The 26,778-nt window shown below is 37.3% G+C and overlaps 1 protein-coding gene and 1 pseudogene across 1 annotated transcript in view; both read left to right on the top strand.

Moving 5' to 3' along the window:
• TNMD (tenomodulin) overlaps positions 1-26,778 on the top strand; it is a 181,579-nt gene that overhangs the window by 40,487 nt on the left and 114,314 nt on the right. The gene's annotated exons all lie outside the window — the stretch shown is intronic.
• On the top strand, positions 21-88 carry LOC118539786 (U4 spliceosomal RNA; annotated as a pseudogene).

The raw sequence follows: 26,778 nt of genomic DNA, 5'->3' as shown, positions 1-26,778 counted from the left end.
AAAGAGAAATGACCCAAATAAGCTTTGTGCAGTGGCAGTATCATAGCCAATGAGGTTTAGCCGAGGCACGATTATTGCTAATAGAAATGACCCAAATAAATGAAAGCATGAATGAAAGAGGAGAGATCACAACCAACACCAAAGAAATACAGGCAATTATAAGAACATATTATGAGCAACTATATGCCAGCAAATTAGATAATCTGGAAGAAATGGATGCATTCCTAGAGATGTATCAACTACCAAAACTGAACCAGGAAGAAATTGAAAACCTGAACAGACCTATAACCACTAAGGAAATTGAAGCAGTCATCAAAAATCTCCCAACAAACAAAAGCCCAGGGCCAGATGGCTTCCCAGGGGAATTCTACCAAACATTTAAAGAAGAATTAATACCTATGCTTCTGAAACTGTTCCAAAAAATAGAAATGGAAGGAAAACTTCCAAACTCGTTTTATGAGGCCACCATTACCTTGATCCCCAAACCAAACAAAGACCCCATCAAAAAGGAGAATTACAGACCAATATCCCTGATGAACATGGATGCAAAAATTCTCACCAAAATACTAGTCAATAGGATCCAACAGTATAAAAGGATTATTCACCACAACCAAGTGGGATTTATTCCTGGGCTGCAAGGTTGGTTCAACATCCACAAATCAATCAATGTGATACAATACATTAATAAAAGGAAGAACAAGAACCATATGATCCTCTCAATAGATGCAGAAAAAGCATTTGACAAAGTACAGCATCCTTTCTTGATCAAAACTCTTCAGAGTATAGGGATAGAGAGTACATACCTCAATATCATAAAAGCCATCTATGAAAAACCCACAGCGAATAACATAACATAATAAAAAAAAAAAGAAAAGTAAGTTCTTTTCCCATACCACACTTCAGATCACCACCAACATACCCCAGTCCCACTCTCCAGCAATAACTACTGTTAACAAATTTCTAGGTATACTTCCAGAAATTTTCTATGCATATCCAAGTATATGTGCAGTAATTGAATTTTACACAAACAAATAATACCATATATACTTATTTACAACTTGTTTTTTCAACTAAATATACCTTGGGTATCTTTTCTAGTAAGAATATATATAGTACCTTATCCTTTTTAGTGGCTACATAGTATTCCATAATTGAAATGTGCCATTATTGACTTAACTGATCCCCCATTTATGGATATTTGGTTGTTTCTAGTTCATGCTATTACACATGATCATCTTTGTACATATTTCTTAGGGCATATGTAAGAAATGGAAACATATTTTTATGCAAAATCTTGTATACAAATGTACACAGCAGCATTACTCATAAGGCCAAAAACTGAAAACAAACTCAAATGTTTATTAACTGATGAATGGATAAACAAAAGCTGGCAGGTATATCCATAAGATTACATAGTATTCAGACATAAAAGCAATGAAATACAGATGCATGCTAAAACATGGATGAAACTTGAAAACTTTATACTAAATGAGAGCTCATGAAAACCCACAAATTGTGTGATACCATTTATACAAAATATCCACATTAGGCAAATTTGTAGAGACTGAAAGTAGATTAGTGGTTGCCAGTTGGTGGGGAGAAGAAGGAATGGAGAGTGACTGCTAATAGGTATAAGTTTTCTTTTTAGGGTGATAAAAATGTTTGGGAATTAGATGGTGATGGCTATACAATCCTGCCAATATCCTAAGAAAACATTGAGTTTTACACTTTAAATGGATAAATTTTATGGCATGTGAATTATATCTCAATAAAGCAGTTTTAAAAAGTAACATAAATCCTTTCAAAGAAGGGTCAGTCTCTAATGTATGGAATACTTTTATCTTGGGATATTCCCTACATACCCCAGAAAAAATTTGCCTTTATATAATTTCTCCCACCAGACAGTTAAAATGTTTTTCCTCATTTCCTAAAGGAAATGACTGTGTTTAAATTTGAAGAGAAAAAATTAAATCAAAGATTAGCTTTCAGAGACAAGCTTAAATGTCTTTTTTAAAATACTGTTTCTGTGTTTTTCTTGTTTTTTCTAATTATAAAAGTAGCACATACTCACTGTTTGAAATTTGGAAAAGACATAAAAGCCTAAAAAGATGAAAGTAAAGATTATCTGTCATCCCACCACCCAGAGATAATCATTGTTCACATTTAAGTGTATTTGATTCTTGTCTTTTAATATACTTTTGTTTATGAAATTGGGATCACACTCTGTATCCACAGCTTTGTATCTTACTTTCTTATTTTAATATTATGATATCATGAGCATTTTCTCATTTCAAAAACATGATTTGAAAGAGCTACATAATTTTCTATTCTATGCCTATACCATAATTTATTTAACCAGTTTCCAATTTTTAGATATTTAGTTGCTTCCAATTTTTGCTTCTGCAACTGTTTTTGTGGTTAAATCTTTTTGCACATTCTTAATTATTTCCTTAAGATAAATACCTAACAATGAAAGATATGCACATATTAAAGCTTTTGTTATGTATTCTCAAATTGCCCTTCAGAAAGGTCAGACCAATTTATAACTCCTCTAGAACTCTTTCTCCCTTAAACTGGCCAACGCTGGCTATGACAATTTGTTTTTAATTTTTTTAATTGCTGTCAATGTGTTAGGTATCATTAGAGTATGTGAGTTCATTGTTCTTCAAATTACGACTATTGGCCATTTTTATGTCATTGTTTTCTGTCTCTGCATGTATGCGTGTGTGTGTGTGTGTGTGTGTGTGTGTGTATACTATCCATTTCCTTTGTCTTTTTATCTATTGTGATGTTCATATTTTTCTTATGAATCTCTAAGAGCTCCTTATATATTAATAATATCAAGCATTTGTCTTTAAAGGCCATTTCCATACCCATAGTACTACTGTACTGGAGTAGTACTATAGTATTGGAGCCTTTATGTCTTCATCAGGGCAAAATTTTCCAAAATCCAAAGAGGAGAAAGGACAGAAATATTCCTTTTCCTTTTTTTCCACCACAAAGTAGAAGATATAAGGAACCCACAAATGATCTTAAAAATAAATGGACCACATTATTAGAGAAATAATTCAGTCTCCCCTATGGATTCATTAATGGCCCCTATAAACACCTTTTCTCCTGTCTCTCTGGGTACCTAATGTCTGTTCTAAATCAACAGCCCTAGAGGCTGAGGGCCTGCCTAAACCTTCCCTTTCCACCAACAACTCAAACTGCAGCTTTCTTCACAATCCTAGACACTTTAACACTTGCTGGTACTTAAAGGGCAAATTCTAGAGATTCTAATCACTAGGTCTAATTACAATGAATTGAAAATTTTCACTGAAAAGTTAATAAAAGAAAACAATTACGAAGCCAAATGTAATCCCATTCTCTTGACAGTCTGATAATATGGATTAAGTTGTGTTTCCAAACCCTGACTTCCCTGAACCACATCTACAAGCAAGGGGGAAAATCTCTTTTTTACTATTCAAGAGGAAAGGGCCCTTGGGGGCCTCATACAATATGTCCACTCTGAACCGTGTACAAGCTTGAAGTAAAGAAAGAATCAGTTTACTGACTATTTGCTATGGTTTGAGAGGTACCTGGAGGCCTTGAGTTCAAATAATCCTTTTGTGCCCAGGGATTAATGCCTGAAATACCACCATGAGTTTAAACTGAACATCTAGGGCTCAGTTCAAATGTAAGCAACTTCATGGAGGAAGTTTTCTAGTCAGACTCCTCAGTGAAAGTAAGGGATATTTGGTTCCCTCACAGGCACAGGTGTGGATGAGGCATGGGGAGAAGAAGAGAGTATGATGTACAGAGTGCCTGAGGACAAACGTAATTGGTCCATAAATCTGCCCCAGGCCATAAATGACAAGGCATAGCGGCAAATACACCCCACGTTGCCTCAATAGGCACAAGTGAATAACAGTTCTTTTTCTAGTGGACAGAAAGTTTTGCCATTTCCACTGTTCCCTTTGACCTAAATAAGACTCATCTTCACCTAAGGAAACAACAAAATATCTAGATTTCTCTTATATCTTCATAACAAAGCTTTGTCACATCGCTCTGTCTATGGGCCAGGGACAGTTCTAAATGCTTTACATGTATTAACTCATTTATATTTCACAACCACTCTAACAAGGTAGCTGCTATTATTATCTTAATTTTATAAATAAGGGAACCAAGGGAGAGAGAAGAGGCAGAACAGAGATTTGGACACAAATTTGGGAGAATCCAAAGGTAATATTATAATGCATACTGGTAAGCCATTTGTACATTGCCAAAAAGATAGCTTTCATGCCAAAGAGTCATTGTTACTCCATTTTAGCTTTTGGGTCATAGTTTGGATGTCCTTTTAGGAGTTATTTAAATGGGGGGGGGAGAAGCTTTTTAAGAAGTTTGTAAGGGTTGTTAGGAGCATAAGCCTTAAAATCAGATGGACTTGGAATTTTGTCCCAACTGCCACACACTAGTTCTGTGAATTTCAGGGCTACTTCACATCTCTGAGAGTCAGTTTCTTCATCTATAAAATGGATTTGATAATAATAATCCTTACCTCATAGGGCTATTAATTAATACTCATAAAAATTTTACTACAGTACCTAGAATGTAGCAAGAACTCAGTAAATACTACTTATACATATTATAAAGCTGGAGAAGACTTTAGGGACACTCTAGAGTTTAGCCTCAGTTTGACATTATTCTGTGGCAAAGAAAATATACAGGCAGTAGCCCCACCAAGTGTTCCACCATAAGAGGGAAGCCTTCTGAGCAAGAGAGCCAGGCAGCGACACCTACAGAGCCAGCCTCAACAAATGACAGCTGCAGCATTGCCCAACAGCACTGTTCATATGCTGACAGCAATGGTGAGTGCCAGAATGTACTACTAGACAGTAGCTCAGTCTTCTCAGTCACACCTGAGGAGTCTTCCCTTCAAAATCCAGGTACCAAGCTACCAGACACTCTTCACCTTCCATTTGTTTCTCTTATTCACCAGAAATTTTTTATCAGGCTTAGGAACTTCAAGATGCAAGCCTCAGTTTCCTCATCTTTAGAGGATCAAAATAAGATAACCAAAATTGCATTTATATTCCCAAGCCAAAAAAAAATCTAACTCATGAAAGAGGACCATATATTGTAATATAATGGCCAAGGAAAATAGATCTAGGTAGATCTGAGTTTAAACATGGCTCTGTCACTTACAGGCTGTGTGACCTTAGGCAAGTAACTTACCTTCCCTGAGCCTCATTTTTTATAAAATGAAGGACAGTTGCAGTTGCTGCAAATAGTAAATGAAATGTTGGATGTGAAAGTGCTTTGCAAACACTAAGGAGTATATGAATGGTAAGTATGCTAATGTAGTCAGGCATATGCAAATAAAAATATTAAAAATAAAAATTGCTGTAAGACTGGTTAAATTTCTAACAGAAAAACACCACCAATGAATTAAAAAATATGTATTACTTATTTATTATTACTATCATTTTGACTGCCAAAGTTCTAGAAAATACAAGTATAATTTGAAGCAAAAGAAGGAATAAATAGAGATCTGTGGAGAAATTTTGAAGAAACCTCGTGGGCAGGTTTTAGGGCTGTAGATGACACTAGTTCTTCAGAAGGTCTCGATTCTCTATAAAATGTGTGGTTTCCCTTTTTCTTGATTTGGGGTGTGGATGATAAAGGATTACCCATGGTGAAGGTTCTCCAAGACCCCCAAAGAAAAGAAAAGTGTACATAGGTACATTCTAAGCTGGAAAGGACAAATACTGCAGACATCCTGACTCTCCCCAAACAAATCCCATTGTTAGGTCTCAGGAACCCTCTCCCAAGCAGAGCCCAGGCAGTCAGGACTGCATTGTTATCATACAGTCACTAGGACCACCTTCTGCACCTCCAATTTCCTGGAGATTAGTGTAACCAGAGCAATTTTTCTTCCTACCTTTGCTGAGATAGGGTAAAATTTTGAAAAGTGACCTCAGAGAGAAGCTAAGGAAAAAGAATACAGAAATAGGCAAATACAATTCAAGAGTAGAGAGACCAATGAGTTCAGAGACCAATAATTTCTTGTATCTGTTTGTATTAACTCTAATTACATAACTTGGCAGTTATCTACTGAATTTGAAATGAAAATATTCTTCAGCCAAACAATTCCACTTTCAAATCCCTATTCACAGAAAGTCTTGCACATGAGCAGAAATGGGAATTTGCAAGGATGTTCAGTATAGAACTGCTTGTAATGAAGAAAGAAAAGGGTGGGGGAGAGCAAAGGAGGGAGAGAAGAAAGGGGGAGAGAAATGAGGGAGATAGGGAGAGAAAGGAAGAAAGGAAGCAACAAAGCAAGAAAGAGAGAAAAAGAAAAAAGATAGGGAACGAAGGAAAGAAAAAGAGAAGCATTTGTATCAACTATGGTTTATCCAAACAACATAGAATACTGAGCAACCATTTAAAATGAGATAGATCTGTCTATACTAACACAGAAAAACAATGTTAACGAATTGTTGAATAAAAAAGAAGCAGGCTATACAGCAATGCATACAGTAGGATATTATTTATGTGGAAAAAAACCACAAAATCAAACATATTTATATCTCCACATATGCAGTCAAAGTCACAGAAAAAATTCTAAGAGGATGCACATCAAACTGATGTTTAAAGGAAGGTCAAAGAGAATTTTTGCTTTGTCTTTACTGTGTGAGTTTTTTTATTAAATTTTTAATTTTAATTCTAGTATACTTGACATGCAATGTTATATTAGTTTCAGGTGTACAATATAGTGATTCAAAAATTCTATATATTACTCAGTGCTCATCATGATAAGTGTACTGTTTAATCCCCATCACCTATTTCACCCATCCCCCCCCACCCCGTCTCTGATAACCATCAGATTGTTCTCTGTAGTTAAGAGTCTGTTTCTTGGTTTGTATCTCTCTTTTTTGCCCTTGTTCATTTGCTTTGTTTCTTAAATTCCACGTATGAGTGAAATCATATGGTATTTGTCTTTCTCTGACTGACTTATTTCACTTAGCATTACACTCCCTGGCTCCATCCATGTCTCTACAGATGGCAAGATTTCATTCTTTTTGATGGCTAAAGAATATTCCATTGTATATATACACCACTTCTTTATCCATTCATCTACTGGTGGACACTCGGGCTGTTTCCATAATTTGGATATTGTAAATAATAGTGCAATAAACATAGGGCTACATGTATCCCTATGAATTAGTGTTTTTGTATTTTTTGGATAAATACCCAGTAGTGCAATTACTGGATCCTAGGGTAATTCTATTTTTAAATGTTTGAGGCACCTCCATTTTTTTTCCCACAGTGGCTGCACCAGTTTGCATTCCCACCAACAGTGCAAGAGGGTTCCTTTTTCTCCACATCCTCATCAACAACTTGTCATTTCTTGTGTTTTTGATTTTAGCCATTCTGACAGGCGTGAGGTGATATCTCATTGTAGTTCTGATTTGTGTTTCCCTGGTGATAAGTGATGTTGAGCATCTTTTCATGTGTCTGTTGGCCATCTGGATGTCTTCCTTGGAGAAAAGTCTGTTCATGTCTTCCACCCATTTTTTACTTGGATTATTTGTTTTTTGGGTATTGAGTGGTATCAGTTGTTTATACATTGTGAATACTAACCCTTTATCAGATATGTCATTTGCAAATATCTTCTCTCATTCCATTGGTTGCCTTCTGGTTTTCTTAAGTGTATCCTTCACTGTGCAGAAGGTTTTTATTTTGATGTAGTCCCAGTAGTTTATTTTTGCTTTTATTTCCCTTGTCTCAGGAGACATATCTAGAAAAAATGTAGCTATGGCCAATGTCAGAAAAATTATTGCCTGTGTTCTCTTCAAGGATTTTTATAGTTCCAGGTCTCACATTTAGGTTTTCAATTTTGAGTTTATTTTTGTGTGTGGTATAAGAAAGTGGTCCAGTTTCAGTCTTTTCATGCAGCTGTCCAGTTTTCCCAAAACCATTTGTTAAAGAGACTATCTTTTTCCCATTTCATATTCTTGCTTCCATTGGCAAAGGGAGAAGGAGAAGCAGGCTCCCCACTGTATCACATTGATTGACTTGCAAATATTGTACCATCCTTGCAACCCAGAAATAAATCCAACTTCATTTTGGTGAATGATTTTTTAATATATTATTGAATTCAGTTTGCTAGTATTTTGTTGCAGATTTTTGTATTTATGTTCATCAGAGATATTGGCGTGTAGTTCTTTTTGTAGTGTCTTTATCTGGTTTTGGTATCAAGGTGATACTGGTCTCCTAGAATGAATTTAGAAGTTTTCTTTCCTTTTCTATTTTTTGGAATAGTTTGAGAAGAATAGGTATTAACTCTTCCTTAAATGTTCAGTAGAATTCACCTGTGAAGCCTTCTGGTCCTTGATTTTTCTTTGTTGAGAGTGTTTTGATTACTGATTTCATTTCAATGCGGGTAATCACTCTGTTCAAATTTTCTATTTCTTCCTGCTTCAGTTTTGGTAATTTATATGTTTCTAGGAATTTATCCATTTCTTCTAGGTTGTTTAATTTGTTGGCATATAATTTTTCATAATGTTTTCTTAGAATCCTTTTTATTTCTGTGGTATTGGTTGTTATTTCTCCTCTCTCATTAGTGATTTTGTTTATTTAACTCCTCTTTTTTTAAGTGAATCTTGTTAGAGGTTTATCAATGTTGTTGTATCTTTTCAAAGAACCAGCTCCTTGTTTCATTGATCTGTTCTATCATTTTTTAGTTTCTATATCATGTATTTTTGCTCTATTCTATATTATTTCCTCTATTCTTCTGGTTTTGGGTTTTGTTTGTCCTTCTTTTTCTAGTTCGTTTAGGTGTAAGGTTAGGTTGTCCATTTGAGATTTTTCTTCGTTCTTGAAGTAAGTCTGTATTGCTATAACCTTCCCTCTTTAGAACCACTTTTGCTGCATCTTAAAGGTTTTGGACTGTTGTGTTTTCATTTTCATTTGTTTCCATGTGTTTTTTAATTTATTTTTTATTTTTTTGGTTGACTCATTCATTGTTTAATAGCATTTTATTTAGCCTCCATGTATTTGTGGTCTTTCCAGGTGTTTTCTTGTGATTGATTTCTAGTTTAATAGCATTGTAGTCAGAAAAGATGCATTCTATGACTTTTTTCTCTTTGAATTAGTTGAGACTTATTTTGTGGCCTAATATGTCATCTATTCTGGAGAATGCTCCATGTGCATTTGAAGAGAATGTGTATTCTATTGCTTTAGGATGGAATGTTCTGAATATATCTGTTAAATCCATCTAGTCCAGTGTGTCATTCAAAGCCTCTGTTTCTTGTTGATTTTCTGTTTGGATGATCTGCCCATTGACCTAACGGTGTGATAAAGTCCCCTGCTATTATTATATTATTATCGATTAGTACCTTTATGTTTGCTATTAACTTTTTGTGTATTTGGGTGCTCCCATTTTAGGTGCATAAATATTTACAATTGTTATAACTTCTTACTGGATTGTCCCCTTAATTATTATTATTATTATTATTATTATTATTATTATTATTATAGTGTCCTTTTTTTATCTCTTATTACAGTCTTTGCTTTAAAGACTATTTTGACCAATATAAGTATTGCTACCCAGCTTTCTTTGACATCCATTTACATGATAAATGTCTCTATCCTCCCACTTTCAATCTGCAGGTGTCTTTAGGTCTAAAATGAGTCTCTTGTAGCCAGCATATAGATGAATCTTGTTTTTTCATCCACTCTGTCACTCTGTGTCTTTTGATTGGAGCAGTTAGTCCATTTACATTCAAAGTGATTATTGACAAATATGAATTTATTGATATTTTGTTATTTGTTTTGTGGTTGCTTTTGTAAGTATTTCTCTAATCCTTTCTTCTCTTGCTCTCTTTTATGGTTTGTTGGCTTTCTTCAGTGATATACCTGGATTCCATTCTCTTTATTTTTTGCATCTATTACTGGTTTTTGATTTTTGGTTACCATTAGTTTTGTACATAACATCTTCTGCATATAGCAGTCTATATTAAGTTGATGGTCACTTAAGTTTGAACCCATTCTTTGCTCCTCTCCCTCCCACACAAGTTTTAGGTAAATGGTTCCATATTTTAGATCCTTTTATTTTGTGAATCCCTTGACTGATTTTTATAGAAATACTTATTTTTACTGCTTCTGTATCTCTTACTTTTCATACTCTCCACTTATGGTCTTTCCTTTCCACTCAAAGAATCCTCTGTATTTCTTGTAGGGATGATTTAGTGGTCATGAACTCCTTTAGGCTTTTTTTTTGTTTGTCTTTTTAAGGTGAAGACTCAGCTTCCTAACACCCTCTTGGCTCTCCCAGAGCAGAGCCTGCTGATTTTTTAAATTCCAGACTTTAATTCCCATTGCTTGTAAAGACTCACAAAATTTGGCCCCTCTTGCTTTCAAAGCCAAATGTTATGGGGATTTGTCTTCCCTGAGCATGCTGCCCATGTGATAGTTTATTTCTTGCCCTTCACCACGCCCCCAGCTCCCTCCTGACCTCAGTTGGGTACAGTCCATTTTGCTCCCAAACTGCATCTCCACCCTTCCTACGTTCTTCTATGTAGCCTCTTACCTACCTTTAGTTGTGGAGTTTGTTCTGCCAGTCTTTGGGTTGTTTTCTGGGTTATTTACACTGATGTGAGTGTTATATATAGTTGTGTCTATGGGATAAGGTGAGTGTAGGATCCTCCTACTCTGCCATTTCTCCTGACTCTTATTGTGTGTATTTTTTGAATGAGAATGTATTTCATATACTTATATTTTTCTTTTTAATTTAAAAGAATATTTGTAATCTATAGCCATAGACCAGGAACCTAAAGTGGCTTCCTATGGGCACTGTAACAGCCAAGGGCTGTCTTTATTACAGTGTGGGCAGGCTCAGATTGCCCACTCTGGTCTGCTCTTGTCCTACTTCGGACTGGCAACCTCCACAGCTTTCCTAGGTTCTTCCCCAGTTTTTAGTTAGAATTTCCCTTTCTGATGCTCTTAAAAGCATTTATTTATTTATCTTTCATTCAAATCCATGAACCACTTTTGAGTACCCACTATTTGCTAGCAGCTGAGAATAAAATTATAAATAAGAACAGATACAGCCCTTTCTTATGATCTGGAGCTTGTAGTTAGTACTCTAAAGTGGGAAGAGTTTGGACACAGTACGAGGTTTCAGCTTTGCATGACTTGGGATGCAGTGTCCTCATCTTTAACATGATAATAATAATGCCACCTATCTCCCAAGGTTATAGTGAAGAAGTAGTGCAAGTAATTCATAGAACAGAGCTTCTGGAATATAGCAACTACTTGGAGAATGTTAACCTGTCTCCTTCCATGTACTCAGTATTTTCCTGCACTAACCTTTTCAAAATAATAGTTATTATAGCAAACATTTATATTGCTTTTGTTATGTGTCGAACACACTATTCTAAGTGTTTTACACCTACTAGCTCATTCAATCTTATCAAAAACCCTATGAAATAGATACTAATTTCCTCCATTTCTAGATTAGGAATTTAGGGCACAAGTTTAAACAACTTGCCCAAGATCACATAGTTAATAAGTGGCAGAGATGGGATTTGAAGCAAAATAGTTTAGTGCCAGTCTGTGTTTCTAACTATTCTTTGTACTTTATAATTATCTCTATGGCTGTGGGCCCCTGTCCTCCCTCCTCTAAGATCCAGTTATCTGTTTCTTCATTCATTCAACAATACTTACTGAAGACCTACAATGTGCTAGGCACTGTTCTAGGCATAGTGCTATAACAATGAACGAGATCTGCCACCATGAAGTATCTATTGGGGTATAGCAGGTGAAGAGTGGTGAGAGAAAATGAATCCATCTATAATATAACATCATGTAGTTTTACATGTTTGAAGTAAATAAAGTAGAGATGAGTTTTATTCACTTTGTCTGAACCAGTCACTAATTGCAAATTAAGGCAGTTTCTCCTCTTCGGAGAAAGTCAGGTTTGCTGCCTATTGTTCTGGGCTCACAGGAAGGCACATGGTTTCTGTGACAACTTTTTCCTCATCTCATTCCCTCTTGCCTGCTGAGATAGCAGAAAGCTGCAGCTTATTCTCTTTCAGAAGCCCAAACTCCTGATGAGATTGCCCACTTATTCCTATTTCATAGGGCCCAAAATCTTTCTCAGGCAATTTACAGAACAAAGATTACAATATACTCTGAAGCTGGAGAAAGCTCAGGTCTCTCCTAGTTCAGGTTCTCAGCACTTCTCAGGTCTTAGAAGCTCTCTTCACAGCCCTGCCACAAGTGGATGATCTCACAACATTCCAACAAAGCCAGTCTGACATGAGCAAAATATTTCCAGCATCCAATAACCATCTGTTCCACTTTTGGCCCTTTAAACCAGGGCACTCTGCCAGGCACCATTCATCGTAATACCAAGCTTAAAAGTAAATCAGCCAGCTATTTTACCAGCAAAATGGGTTTATTCAGGAATAGCAGAGGAATTGCAATTGAAGACATAGAGAGCGTAGATATGGACAGAACATCTGGGAGGCTTAGGAAAGAAGAGTGAGTCTCCTTCTCTGCTTGGGGCCTGGGGTTTTTATTGAAGATGATGGTCAGTGCACGTTTCTTCTCAGTAATCCAGGAACAAAGATGTGTTTAGATGTTCTCCATAAATCACTTATGCCCTTGGGCCAGGGGTCTTGCTGAGTCAGTGATCTTGGAAAATGTTCATGATGACCCTACCTGGTGACTCCTTAGTTGTTATCTATTGTGCTGGAAGACTCCAAAGAGATCATTAAGTCCTTCACTTTTACAAGGAGGACATATTATCTGTTCTATAAAGTGTGTGTAAGGTGTGTGTGTAGGTACTAGCAGCAGAAACAGGAAAAGGAGCAAAAAAGCAGTATTTCATGGGGTCCCTTTAGTTTCCCTGTCTCAGTAGAAAATGAGAGTTTTCCCTTCTGGCCTATCAGCTCCATTCCAAATGAGATGTCCTTTATTCAGTTGCATAATACCCATAAAAGCAAATCAAGAGAATCTGTGCAAAAAATCCACCTCATCAAAGAAACTAAAAAGCCCACTTCTGGTATTAGGAACTGGTGTGTGCCCAGACACTAACTCCCATAAGCCTATTTCAGCTCACTTTTTGTTGTTTTCAGACCTTGATCCAGTGAACCATTTTGGACCCCCATCTGATTCTGTCCAAGCACCTTCCCTCTCATAAACTGCTACTGGTAAAAGGCTCTGGGGAAGCCTCTCCTTCCAGCCAGCTCCCTGGTAGATCTTAGCAATTAGGAGTGTAGGTTCTGGAATGAGAGAGCTTGGGTTAGATTCCCAGTCCTGCCACTTCCTGGCTTTGTAGTTGCGATATCGTGATTTAAAATAAGAAATACAGATTTGGTATTTGTTGTTTCTGACACAGAGCTCCTAAAACCCTTGGAATTTCCTAAGTGATAAGACCAATAAAGGTGTCACTTGCTACACTAACAAGGTGACTTTTGGACCACACCTAAGGAAAGGGGCTGGTTGCCAGGAGAACCAACCACGTGATTAGAGAATTGGAACTTTCAGTCCCACCCTTCTGACCTCTGGAGAGAGTTGGGGATGGAGGTTGAATCAATCACCAATGGCCAATGATTTAATCAATCATGCCTATGTAATCAAACCTCCATAAAAAAACAAAAGGACAGGCTCAAAGAGCTTCTGGGTTGATGGACACATGGAAGTACTGGAAGAGTGGTGGACTTGGAGAAGATATGGAAGCTCCATGCCCCTTCCCAATACCTTGCCCTATGCATCTCTTCCATCTGGCTATTCCTGGGTTATATACTTTTATAATAAAGTAGTAGTAATCTAGTAAGTAAAATGTTTCTCTGTGTTCTGTGAGCAACCCTAGCAAATTAATCAAGCCCAAGGAGGGGGCCATTGGAGTCTCCAATCTACAGTCAGTGGGTCAGAAGCACAGGTGACAACCTGGACTTTCAATTGGCATCTGAATGTGGCAAGGTGGGAGTCTTGTGGGACTGAGCTCTTAAGGTGAGATCTGATGCTATATCCAGGTAGATAGGGTCATAATTGACCTGAATTGTAGGAAACCCAGCTGGTGTCACAGAATTGCTTGTGTACACAATATTAGTAACCCTAAGCCTTGGTTTGTTCCTATATTAAATAGGAATAATCATACTTACCTTACCTTCTAGGGTTATCATAAAGATTGAATGAGATAATGCATGTAGAGTGCTTAGCACAGTATATGCTCAATAAATGAACTATAAAAAATGTTGATATCCTTCTGGGTCCTATTCATGGCTGTAACCACAATTTTTATTCTCCCTGGGAAATCTTATCTACTCCATACTTTCAAATACTGCAAATATATTGATGACTCCTAGATTTTACTCTAGCCCAGAGTTATCTCTAGAGCTATTCAAAATGCTAGTCAGATTGGGGAGGAAAAGAGGGCAGAGGAGTAGGGAACCCTATTCCAACTGGTCCCTGGAATTGAGGTGGATATCTACCAGACCACTCTGAACACCCATGAAATCAGCCTGAGATTAAGAAGATAGATCTGGATCTCTACAAAGAGAATATTGCAGGGGCTGGTTTTGAGGTATGAAGTGGGGAGCCATGATTCCATGGGCAGATATCACAAAATAAACAGCAGGGGGAGGGAGCTGTCAGGATCCTACACTGCCAGTGAGGAATAGCCTTCCATGCTGGGGACCAGGCACAGACTCGCAGACCAGTAGCAGTGGGGAAAGGACTTTAGGGCAGACCCTGGACTGAAACCAGTGGCAGGGCCACCCGTGCAAACTGGGGGTGGCTGGTGGTTTTAGAAGCACAAAGGAGAGAGATATGCCCCAACCTGGAGGCGAGGACTGGGAGCACTGCTGAGGGGCACACAACCCAGGCTGCTGCAGTTTATAGCAGCACAGACAGAAACAGTGTGGCCTGGAGAGCTCATTGAAGAACAGACTGTGATGTCTGCTCTGAGGCAGAGGGTTGGAAATGGTCTCTTCTGCTCTGACTCTCAGAAGAGAGGCGGAAAGCCACCAGAGAACAAAAGCCCCCAAAAAACCGGTTTTCACTGAGCCCATCCCCCGCCACGGGGGGGGGGGCAAGGCAACTCTGCCCAAATACGGTTGCCTGAGTAGCAGTGCAGCAGGCCCCTCCCCCAGAAGACAGGCTGGGAGAACAAGGGGCCAGCAACCCTAAGGTCCCTATAAAACAGGTGTATCTTGCTTAGGTTGTGGTCAATAATTTGGACTCTGTACATTCCCTCAACCACCCCTCAACAGAATGACTAGGAGGAGGAACCCCCAAAATAGGAAAGACTCAGAGACTGTGACTTCTGCCACAGATTTACAAATGGATACAGATATAACTAAGATGTCGGAGATGGAATTCAGGCTAGCAATTGTGAAGACATAGCTAGAATGGAGAAATCAATTAAGGACAACATAGAGTCTCTAAGGGCAGAAATGAAAGGTGAACTGGAAGAACTGAAAACTGCTATCAATGAGATCCGATCTAATCTAGATAATCTAACAGCTAGGGTAAGCGAGGCAGAAGAATGAATTAGTCACTTAGAAGATCAATTAATAGACAAGAAGGGAAAAGAGGAGGCCAGGGAAAAACAACTCAAAATCCATGAAAATAGAATCAGAGAAAAAAGTGACACCACGAAACGTTCCAATGTCAGAATAATAGGAATCCTGGAGGAAGTGGAGAGAGAGAGAGGACTAGAAGATATATTTGAGCAAATCATAGCTGAGAACTTCTCTAATCTGGGGGATGAAACAAACATTCATGTCCTAGAGGCAGAGAGGATCCCTCCCAAGATCAAGGAAAATAGGCCAATGCCCTGGCATGTAATAGTAAAACTCGCAAATCTTAGAACCAAGGAAACCATCTTAAGGGCAGTAAGGGGGAAGAGAGGGAGGAACATTAGAATGACGTCAGACCTATCCACAGAGACCTGGCAAGCCAGAAAGGCCTGGCAAGACATATTCAGGGTACTAAATGAGAAGAACATGCAGCCAAGAATACTTTATCTGGCAAGGCTTTCATTTAGAATGGATGGAGAGATGCAGAGCTTCCAAGACCAGCAGAAACTGAAAGAATATGTGACCACTAAGCCGGCCCTGCGAGAAATATTAAGGGGGGTTCTATAAAAGGAGAATGACCCCAAGAGTGATATAGAAAAGAAATTTACAGGGACAATCTATGAAAACAAGATCTTCACAGGCAACATGATGACAATTAATTCATATCTTTCAATAATCACTCTCAAGGTGAATGGCCTAAACGCTCCCATAAAATGACACAGGGTTGCAGATTGGATAAAAAGACAGGACCCATCCATATGCTGTCTACAAGAGACTCATTTTGAACCTAAAGATACATCCAGACTAAAAGTGAAGGGATGGAGATCTATCTTCCATGCCAACAGACCTCAAAAGAAAGCTAGGGTAGCAATTCTTACATCAGACAAATTAGATTTTAAACTAAAGACTGTAGTTAGAGACACAGAAGGACACTATATCATTCTTAAAGGGCCTATCCAACAGGAAGACCTAACAAATGTAAATATCTATGCCCCCAACATGGAAGCAACCATCTACATAAGCCAACTGTTAACCAAAATAAAGAGTCATATTGATAACACATTAATTGTAGGAGACCTCAATACTCCACTCTCAGCAATAGACAGATCATCTAAGCAGAAAATCAACAAAGAAACAAGAGCTTTGAATGACACACTGGACCACATGTACCTTATAGATGTATAGAGAACATTCCACCATAAAACAACAGAATTCTCATTCTTCTCAAGCACACATGGAACTTTCTCCAGAATAGACCACATACTGGGTCACAAATCAGGTCTCACCCGATACCAAAAGATTGAGATTATTCCCTGCATATTCTCAGACCAAAATGCTTTAAAACTGGAACTCAATCACAAGAAAAAATTTGGCAGAAATTCAAACACTTGGAAGCTAAAGACCACTCTGCTCAAGAATGTTTGGGTCAACCAGGAAATCAAAAAAGAACTTAAACAATTCATGGAAACCAGTGAGAACAAAAACACATTGGTTCAAAACCTATGGGATACTGCAAAGGAAGTCCTAAGGGGGAAATACATTGCCATCCAAGACTCACTCGAAAAAATAGAAAAATCCCGAATTCAGCAACTAACTCTACAGCTTAAAGAACTAGAGAAAAAGCAACAAATGATGCCTAAACCACTCATTAGAAGAGAAATAATTAGATTAGAGCAGAGATCAATGAATTAGAAACCAGAAACACAGTAGATCAGATCAACGAAACTAGAAGCTGGTTCTTTGAAAGAATTCATAAGATCGATAAACCACTGGCCAGACTTATTGAAAAGAAAAGAGAAAGGACGCAAATTAATAAAATTATGAATGAAAGGGGAGAGATCACGACTAACACCAAGGAAATAGAAACAATTGTTAGAAATTATTATCAACAACTATATGCCAATAAATCGAGCAACTTGGAAGAAATAGATGCCTTCCTGGAAACCTATAAACTGCCAAGATTGAAACAGGAAGAAATTGACACCCTGAATAGGCCAATAACCAGTAATGAGATTGGAGCAGTGATCAAAAACCTCCCCAAAAACAAGAGTCCAGGGCCTGATGGTTTCCCTGGGGAATTCTACCAAACATTCAAAGAAGAAATAATACCTATTCTCCTGAAGCTGTTTCAAAAAATAAAAAAAGAAGGAAAGCTTCCATACTCATTCTATGAGGCCAGCATTACCTTAACCCCCAAACCAGGCAAAGACCCCATGAAAAAGGGGAATTTCAGACCGATATCCCTAATGAATATGGATTCCAAAATTCTCAACAAAATCCTAGCTAAAAGGATCCAACAATACATTAAAAGGATCATCCACCACAAACAATTGAGATTTATCCCCAGGATGCAAGGGTGGTTCAACATTCACAAATCAATCAATGTGATAGAACACATTAATAAGAGGAGAGAGAAGAACCATATGGTCCTCTCAATTGATGCAGAAAAAGCATTTGACAAAATACAACATCCTTTCCTGATTAAAACTCTTCGGAGTATAGGGATAGAGGGAACATTCCTCAAGTTCATAAAATCCATCTATGAAAAACCCACAGCGAATATCATCCTCAGTGGGGAAAAGCTGAGAGACTTTCCCTTAAGATCAGGAACACGTCAAGGATGCCCACTCTTGCCACTATTGTTCAACATAGTACTAGAAGTCCTAGCAACAGCAATCAGACAACAAAAAGAAATAAAATGTGTTCAAATTGGCAAAGAAGAAGTCAAACTGTCTCTTTTCACAGATGACATGATACTTTATGTGGAAAATCCAAAAGACTCCACCCCCAAATTACTAGAACTCATAGAGCAATTCAGTAATGTGGCAAGATACAAAATCAATATGCAGAAATCAGTTGCTTTCTTATACACTAACAGTGCAACTGTAGAAAAAGAAATTTGAGAAATGATCCCATTTACAATAGCACCAAAAACCATAAGATATCTTGGAATAAAGAGGTATAGGATCTATACTCTAGGAACTACAGAACACTCATGAAAGAAATTGAAGAAGACACAAAAAGACGGAAAAATATTCCATGCTCATGGATCGAAAGAATAAACATTGTTAAAATGTCTGTGCTACCCAGAGCAATCTATACCTTCAACATCATCCTGATCAAAATTCCAATGACTTTTTTCTAAGTGCTAGAACAAACAATCCTAAAATTTGTATGGAATCTGAAAAGACCCTGAATCGCCAAGGAAATGTTGAAAAAGAAAAACAAAGTTGGGGGCATCACGTTACCCGATTTCAAGTTATATTACAAAGCAGTGATCACCAGGACAGCCTGGTACTGGCACAAAAACAGACATATAGACCAATGGAACAGAATAGAGAGCCCAGATACGGACCCTCAACTCTATGGTCAAATAATCTTCAACAAAGCAGGAAAAAATATGCAATGGAAAAAAAACAGTCTCTTCAATAAATGGTGCTGGGAAAATTGGACAGCCAACATGCCGAAGAATGAAACTGGACCATTCTCTAACACCATACACAAAGATAAACTCAAAATGGATGAAAGACCTCAATGTGAGACAGGAATCCATCAAAATCCTAGAGGAGAACATAGGCAGTAACCTCTTTGACATCGGCCACAGCAACTTCTTTCAAGATACATCTCCAAAAGCTAGTGAGACAAAAGCAAAAATGAACTTTTGGGACTTCATCAAGATAAAAAGCTTCTGCACAGCAAAGGAAACAGTCACAAAACAAAGAGGCAACCCACAGAATGGGAGAAGATATTTGCAAATGACACTACAGACAAAGCACTGATTTCCAAGTTCTGTAAAGAACTTCTCATACTCAACACCCAAAAAGCAAGTAATCAAGTCAAAAAATGGGCAGAAGACATGAACAGACACTTCTCCAAAGAAGACATACAAATGGCTAACAGACACATGAAAAAATGTTCATCATCATTAGCCATCAGGGAAATTCAAATCAAAACCACATTGAGATACCACCTTACACCAGTCAGAATGGCAAAAGTTGACAAGGCAAGAAACAACAAATGTTGGAGAGGTTGTGGAGAAAGGGGAACCCTCTTACACTGTTGGTGGGAATGCAAGTTGGTACAGCTACTTTGGAGAACAGTGTGGAAGTGTCTCAAAATATTAAAAATAGAGCTACCCTATGACCCAGCAATTGCACTCCTGGGTGTTTACCCCAAAGACACAGATGTAGGGAAAAGAAGGGCCATATGCACCCCAATGTTCATAGCAGCAATGTCCGCAATAGCCAAACTGTGGAAAGAGCCAAGATGCCCTTCAACAGATGAATGGATAAAGAAGATGTGGTCCATATATACAATGGAATATTACTCAACCGTCAGAAAGGATGAATACCTAACTTTTACATCAACATGGATGGGACTGGAGGAGATTATGCTAAGTGAAGTACATCAAGCAGAGAAAGTCAATTATCATATGGTTTCACTTATTTGTGGAACATAAGGAATAGCATGGAGGACATTAGGAGAAGGAAGGGAGAAACGAAGGGGGAAAATCGGAGGGATAGACGAACCATGAGAGACTATGGACTCTGGGTTTTAGAGGGGAGGGGGGTGGGGGGATTGCTTAGCCCGGTGATGGGTATTAAGGAGGGCAAGTACTGCATGGAACAGTGGGTGTTATACGCAAACAATGAATCGTGGATCACTAAATCAAAAAACTAATGATGTATTGTATGGTGACTAATGTAACATAATAAAATTAAATTAAATTAAAAAAAAAATGCTAGTCAGCTATAAGATAAGGAGCTTGTCCAGAAGGACACATATAAACATACCACTTCCTTCCTTGAGAAAGCTTTCTATAAAAAAAATCTGCTGAACTAAATAAAAGTATGCACAGTAAAATAGTTGATTTACAGGCTAGCTCAAGTTATCTCTTCATACACCAGCAACTAACAAAGAGTTTGCAGACACATATGGAGTTGCAAAGACATTTCTAACTGGATATTCCATAAACACCTGACCTTCCCATCAATGAAGAAAAAACAGCTAGCAGACAACTTCTGTCTTTCTAGAGAAGTGTCACAGACATGCCCACCATCATCACTACTACTATCCTTAGCCACTATTTCCGATACTGTCACCACATAGGTCCCAGGTTTCTGTAATCTGTGCACAGATCCCCATATCTGACTATGGGCATTTGGTGACCCTCCAGACTACTCCCCTCCTAACTTTGGAAACTTGACTTTCCTGCACAATTTTAGCTCTGTTCATATTTTTGGTTTTAGCAACTCCACTCTTGTCCTGGTTCCATGGATCCCAGTCTATACTTCATCCAGACTCCCCATCAGAGACTGAGGGTTTAATAGCAACTTACCTAGAGCCCATGGTTTCTATGACCCCCTCTCACCCATACAAAGTCAAGGACCCGCAGATTTGTGTGTCAAGTTAAGGATGCAGCTGGGGACCCTTCTCTACCTGCACCCTAACACCTCCTCAAGTTAATATTTTAAAAGAAGCTTTGCTAGCCTACACTTTGAATGTGTTCCACCAGGGAGGCAACTACATGACACTCACTGACACTGCTTGGTCTTCTTGAAATTGTAGAAATGATTGGGGTTTGACCTACATTTCAACCCCAATTACAGGAGAGGGAGACATTCTACGTTCCCATGGAACTGTAGGTAGGAGTCTCTAACCTCCAGTTTATTCCTGGTCCAAAAAGCTCAGTTGCAAATCCAACCAAACTATCTGCCAAATGAATGGGAAGCCCAGAAACCCATTGAGTACCAATTCCCACATAACTGCAGTCATTGACCATCAAAATTTTCCATTTTCTCCTAATGGGGTGCCTAGGTGGCTCAGTCAGTTAAGCGCCTCAATTCTTGATCTCAGCTCAGGTCTTGATCTCAGGGTCATGAGTTTAAGCCCCACATTGGGCTCCATGCTGGGCATGGAGCCTACTTAAAAAAAGAAAAAAGAAAAAATCTCCCAGTTTCTCCTCATTCTCAGCTTCTGTTCAGTGACGATCCATGCCTTCACTCTTGCATAGAAAATTACATACACTCTGTACTTTATTTCCCACTATGTCCACCAGCATTGTCTATCACTTATTTAACTCTTACTTGTCCTTCAATCGTAGCTCAAATCTTCCTTGACCACTTAAATCTCCTCTATACCCCATCATAATAACACTCATTCATAACATTTACCAAATTTACAATTTTTATATCTTGTACTTGTACACCCACATGTTTGTGATTCAACCACATGAATTAGAACTATACAGGGGCAGACCATATCTAGTTTTGCTCACTCTATATCCCCAGCACCAACACAGCACCAATTGCATATTAGGGACTCTGATAAATATTCACTGACTGAAAGACATGAATGAATGATTAATATGGATCACTTCTTGCTAACCTCTGACCTCTGGAAACAACTCTGCAGCCCATATATTCACAAAGCAAAACCAAAAGGGCTTACAGCATGGCCCAGTTCAAAGAGGGCTACAAAATAGAGACTTCTTTCTGATCCAACCTCAGTATGAATACACAGTCCTTCTTTCAGTTTATGTAATGCCCCTATTACCTTTTAGTGATAATTGAATAGGATCTATGCTAGTTTGTTCTCTTGTCAACTTGGGCACACTGGGAACTATATTTCCCAAAATTCTTTTCCTTGGATAGTGTTTGCTTAGAGTTTGCAAAAAGTGAGATTGTGAGAGATTTCAAAGGCAGAAGTAAAGCAATAGCCATTCCACTAAAAATGTCATCTTTGGTTAGAAGCAGTAAGAAACAGAGGTGTAGGTAGGTTCCAATTTGCCCTCATGTTTTCCTGTTCCATCTCCAGTTTTTCTTCCCTACCCAAGGCTCACCACCAGATGCTTCACTGCAACATCACAGAGAGAGTATAACCAAACAAAGCCAACAACCTTTCCATAGTCTTCTGCATCATCCCCCTTCACAGCCCAACTCTCACAGCCTGACATGCCTGACTTTCAGATTTCCCTCCAAGTTCCAACTTTTGCACCTGCCCTGAAGCTGATTAGTGGCCTTTATGGTGATTTTTGAGCTATTCTTTCCAGACCTTTAATTCTCTCTGGCAATATGTTCCTCCCACAATTGTAAACAGTTTAATTCTTTTTTTTTTTTTTTTGAGGTCTATTTCTTACCATAAATTTTAAACAAACTACTGAATTGAAGTATCATTGGCTTTTATTTTTTTTAAAGATTTTATTTATTTATTTGACAGAGAAAGACACAGCGAAAGAGGGAACACAAGCAGAGGGAGTGGGAGAGGGAGAAGCAGGCTTCCCGTAGAGCAGGGAACCCGATGCGGGGCTCGATCCCAGGACCCTGGGATCATGACCTGAGCCGAAGGCAGACGCTTAACGACTGAGCCACTCAGGCACCCCTACCATTGGCTTTTAAAAAACATATGGTGCCAAGATAAAATTAGAATGATCTCACCTTGCCTTACTCTCACTTCCTATACTTCCTGAATCTTCCATCTGCACTTTCTCATCTCCCAATGGGAAGGAATATGAAAAGCTTTGAAATCCATTCCTTTGCCTTTATTCTTTTTGTTTTCTAATTACTCAGGTAATACACAAATAGAATGCATTCTCATCATAAAATGTCTACAAACTATGTCTCAATAAAAATTTTCAAAATGTTAACCATACAGAAGTATATAAAGTAAAAATGAAAGCCTCTCTTCACCATCACTCTCCATTCTATATCACTCCCCCAGAGATAACCTCAATGCTAGCAGTTTTGTTTATATCCTCCCAGAATTTTTCCTATGCATGTACAAACATATGCATAGAATTTGGGGTGTTTTTCACCAAAATTGGATCTTACTATATGCATTTTTATGCTACCTACTCCTTTCATCTTAAAATATGCCTTGGAGATCCCTCTATGTCAGTACAGATAAGTCTGTTCCATTTTGTTTACAGCTGCACAGTAGTATTTCATAGCAAGGAGGTACAATAATTTATTTAATCTTTCCACTACAGATGGACCATTAGGTAGTTTACAGTCTTTTAAAACTATAAACATCCTTGTATAAGTCTCCTTGTATAGATGTGCAAGCATTTTTGTAAGTGAATTTTCTGCATCAAAGTATATTTGCATTTTAAAATTTGATATAATAGTGCCAAATTATCTAACAGAATGGCCATATGGATCCCAGAAATAGTGTGTGAGTATCAGTTTCCCACACCCTAATCAACACTACACATTATCAGTCTTTTTGATTTTTTGCCAACATAATGGGCAAAAAAATCTGATTTTTGTTTCATTTTTCATTCTCCTGATTACTAGTGAGAAAGAGCATCTTTTCATATACTTATTGGCCATTAGTATTTCTTCAATGAATTGCCTATTCATAGCCTTGCTCATTTTTCTAATGATTTGTTTTCTTATTGATTTGTAGAGCAGTTGGTATATTATGGATGTTAATCAGTTGTCTTTTACATATGTTGTAAATATTTTTTCCAGTCTGTTTTTTTTTCTTTTCATTTTGTTTCACAGGTCACAAACTGAAACAATTACAAGACCAGGAAGGTAGTGTAATTGTATGATGCTTACCAGGTGTAAGACATCAAGGAACAAAGAAATAATGACCACCCAGAAGTATTAACATTCTACAAAAAATATTTAAAGCAACATTCCAAAAAAATATCTGAAGTTCTGCTCAGGAAAGTACCTTGCATGTATAGGCCATGAGTCTGAGACCTAGATTTCCGTGAGTTTTTGTTATTGTTGTTTTGTTGTTGTTGAGATGTTCAGAGGTTTTTGTTTTGTTTTGTTTTTTACTTTTCATTTTTAATTTATTTTATGTTGTTGAATTTGTCAGTGTTTTCCATTGTGGCTTCTAGGTTAACTTTAGTATTTTGCTTAAGAAGACCTTATTTTCTTGTATTTTAGTCTAAGACATATAGATATTTTATGTTCATTTCTTTAATCCAACTGGAATTTAGATTATGGTAAAGAACTAACTGTATTAAATTATTATTTCGTACCAAAAAATCTTTTACTAAAGAGTCTATCATGTTCCACTTATTTTAAATGTCACATTTATCACCTGCTAAATTCCAATTTTAAAAAGTAGGCTATTTTGGAATTCTATCAGTCTGTTATTGTATTCCTAAACTACATCCACACTGTTTTGATTATTATAAATTTATACAGTATTTTAATGTCAAGTAGAGAGATAGAGTCATTACTCTTTTTTTTTTCTTTTTCAAATATCCTTGGCATTTTCTTTTCCAAAAGAATTTCATTCAAGTTTTTTATAGTATCCTTTTGAAATTCTGTTTGAATTGCATTAATTTGGAGAATTTTTACATCTTTAAAATTCTGCACCTTCCAATCCAATGGCATTCTTCCTCATTTATTTATATGCTATTATGTCATTCAATAACCTTAAATAAATATTACCATGTAAAATTATTCCATGTTTTATTAGGTTTATTCTGTGTTATTTTAGTCTTGTTGCTAATGTGCATTAGACCCTTTATCCATGACATTTTCTAATTGTTTTTTACTGGAAAGATAGTGACATTTGTATATTGATATTATATCTAGCCACTGTGCTAAACTCTCTTATTAGTTCTTATAGTTTGCCCATTGATTCTCATGGATTTTTTTAAATATGTGATCTTATTATCAGCAATTAATGACTGACTGTTCCATTCTTTCTAATATTAGTACTTCTTAATTATCTTTCTTTTCTCCTCTCCTCCACCTCTTCCTTCTCTTTCTTCTCCAAATTGTATTGGTTATGTTCTCCAGAGTAACATTGAATAGTAGAGGTGAAAGCAAGCATCTCTGGCTTCTTCCTGACTTTAATGAGAATGTATCTAATATTTTATCATTAAGTATCATATGTGCTATATATTTCAAGTAGAAACCCTATTTGAAAGTTAAGGAAATTTCTTTCTTTCCATTATCTGTTATTTTTTTTTAAATCTAGAATGAGTATTGAATTTTATCTAAGGCTTTGTTTTAACACTTATTGCAATTATCATGTTTTCTCTCCTTTAATATGTTAATATTGTGAATTACATTTATGGATATTGCAACATTGAACCATTCTTACCTTCCCAGAGTAGAATCTACTAATAACAAGGCTTTCTTATTTTAATATACTACTGCATTTAGTTTGCTAATATTTTATTTGGGATTTTTGTATCTATGGTAATAAGTAAGATTGACCTCTATGTCATCACTCTTCACTTGGGTAAGTTCTTCATATCAAATTCAAAAATCATACCATATGAAAAATTCTTTAAATAAGACCCTGTTCCAAGTAGTTCTTTGGGCCAACCTTGAGAAATGTGTTTTCTGAACCCAGAGCTCAAATGCCTAAGTCATATTTTGTCCATCTAGTGGATTCTCATAACATCAAAAAAGTTAACAGTTGTTCTGAACTAGAAGGATCCCAGTAAATTACATCCAGTTTTTCCTTCTAGACTATTCCAGTAGTCATCCTCCTTAGGAAAAAAATAACGTATCTGGTTCCCTGCTATTGCAGCATCATTCCAAACATTAAAGATTTCAATTCTATTCCCACATTGGCTTATCCTGGCTCATCACAGCCATACAGAATTAATCACAATAATTTTTGAATGCTTACTACATATGAGCACTCCTTTAATCTTCAAAGCAACTCTATATAAAACCACAATTTTGGGCGCCTGGGTGGCTCAGTTGTTTAAGTGACTGCCTTCGGCTCAGGTCATGATCCTGGAGTCCCGGGATCGAGTCCCACATCGGGCTCCCTGCTCAGCGGGGGGTCTGCTTCTCCCTCTGACCCTCTTCCCTCTCGTGCTCTCTGTCTCTCATTCTCTCTCTCTCAAATAAATAAATAAAAATCTTTAAAAAAATAAAAAAATAAAAAAATAAAACCACAATTTTACAGATAAAATTCAGGGGCAAAGAGATTAAGTAACTTCCCCAAGTTTAGAGAACTAGTAAGTAGCAAAGCCAAATTTCTGAATTAGATCAGTCTGATTTAAAAAGCCTATGCTATTAACCACTATATTGCCCTCCAACAACACAACGAGGGCTATCCTGAACCAGAGAGATCCACAACACAGTTTACTTCCACCATTACAGCTTCTTCTCAAAGCTGGATCCAGCCAAATTCAATTTTGCTTGGGAATGGAAATTCCTATAGATTGAGGCCACCTTTAAGTGGTAGAAATACTACTTTGAGAAGATCAGCA

This window comes from Halichoerus grypus, chromosome X, assembly GCF_964656455.1.
Source record: "Halichoerus grypus chromosome X, mHalGry1.hap1.1, whole genome shotgun sequence".
Taxonomy (NCBI): Eukaryota; Metazoa; Chordata; class Mammalia; order Carnivora; family Phocidae; genus Halichoerus; species Halichoerus grypus.
Note: the sequence above shows the minus strand (reverse complement) of the source record. Positions and strands in the feature narration are given on the sequence as shown.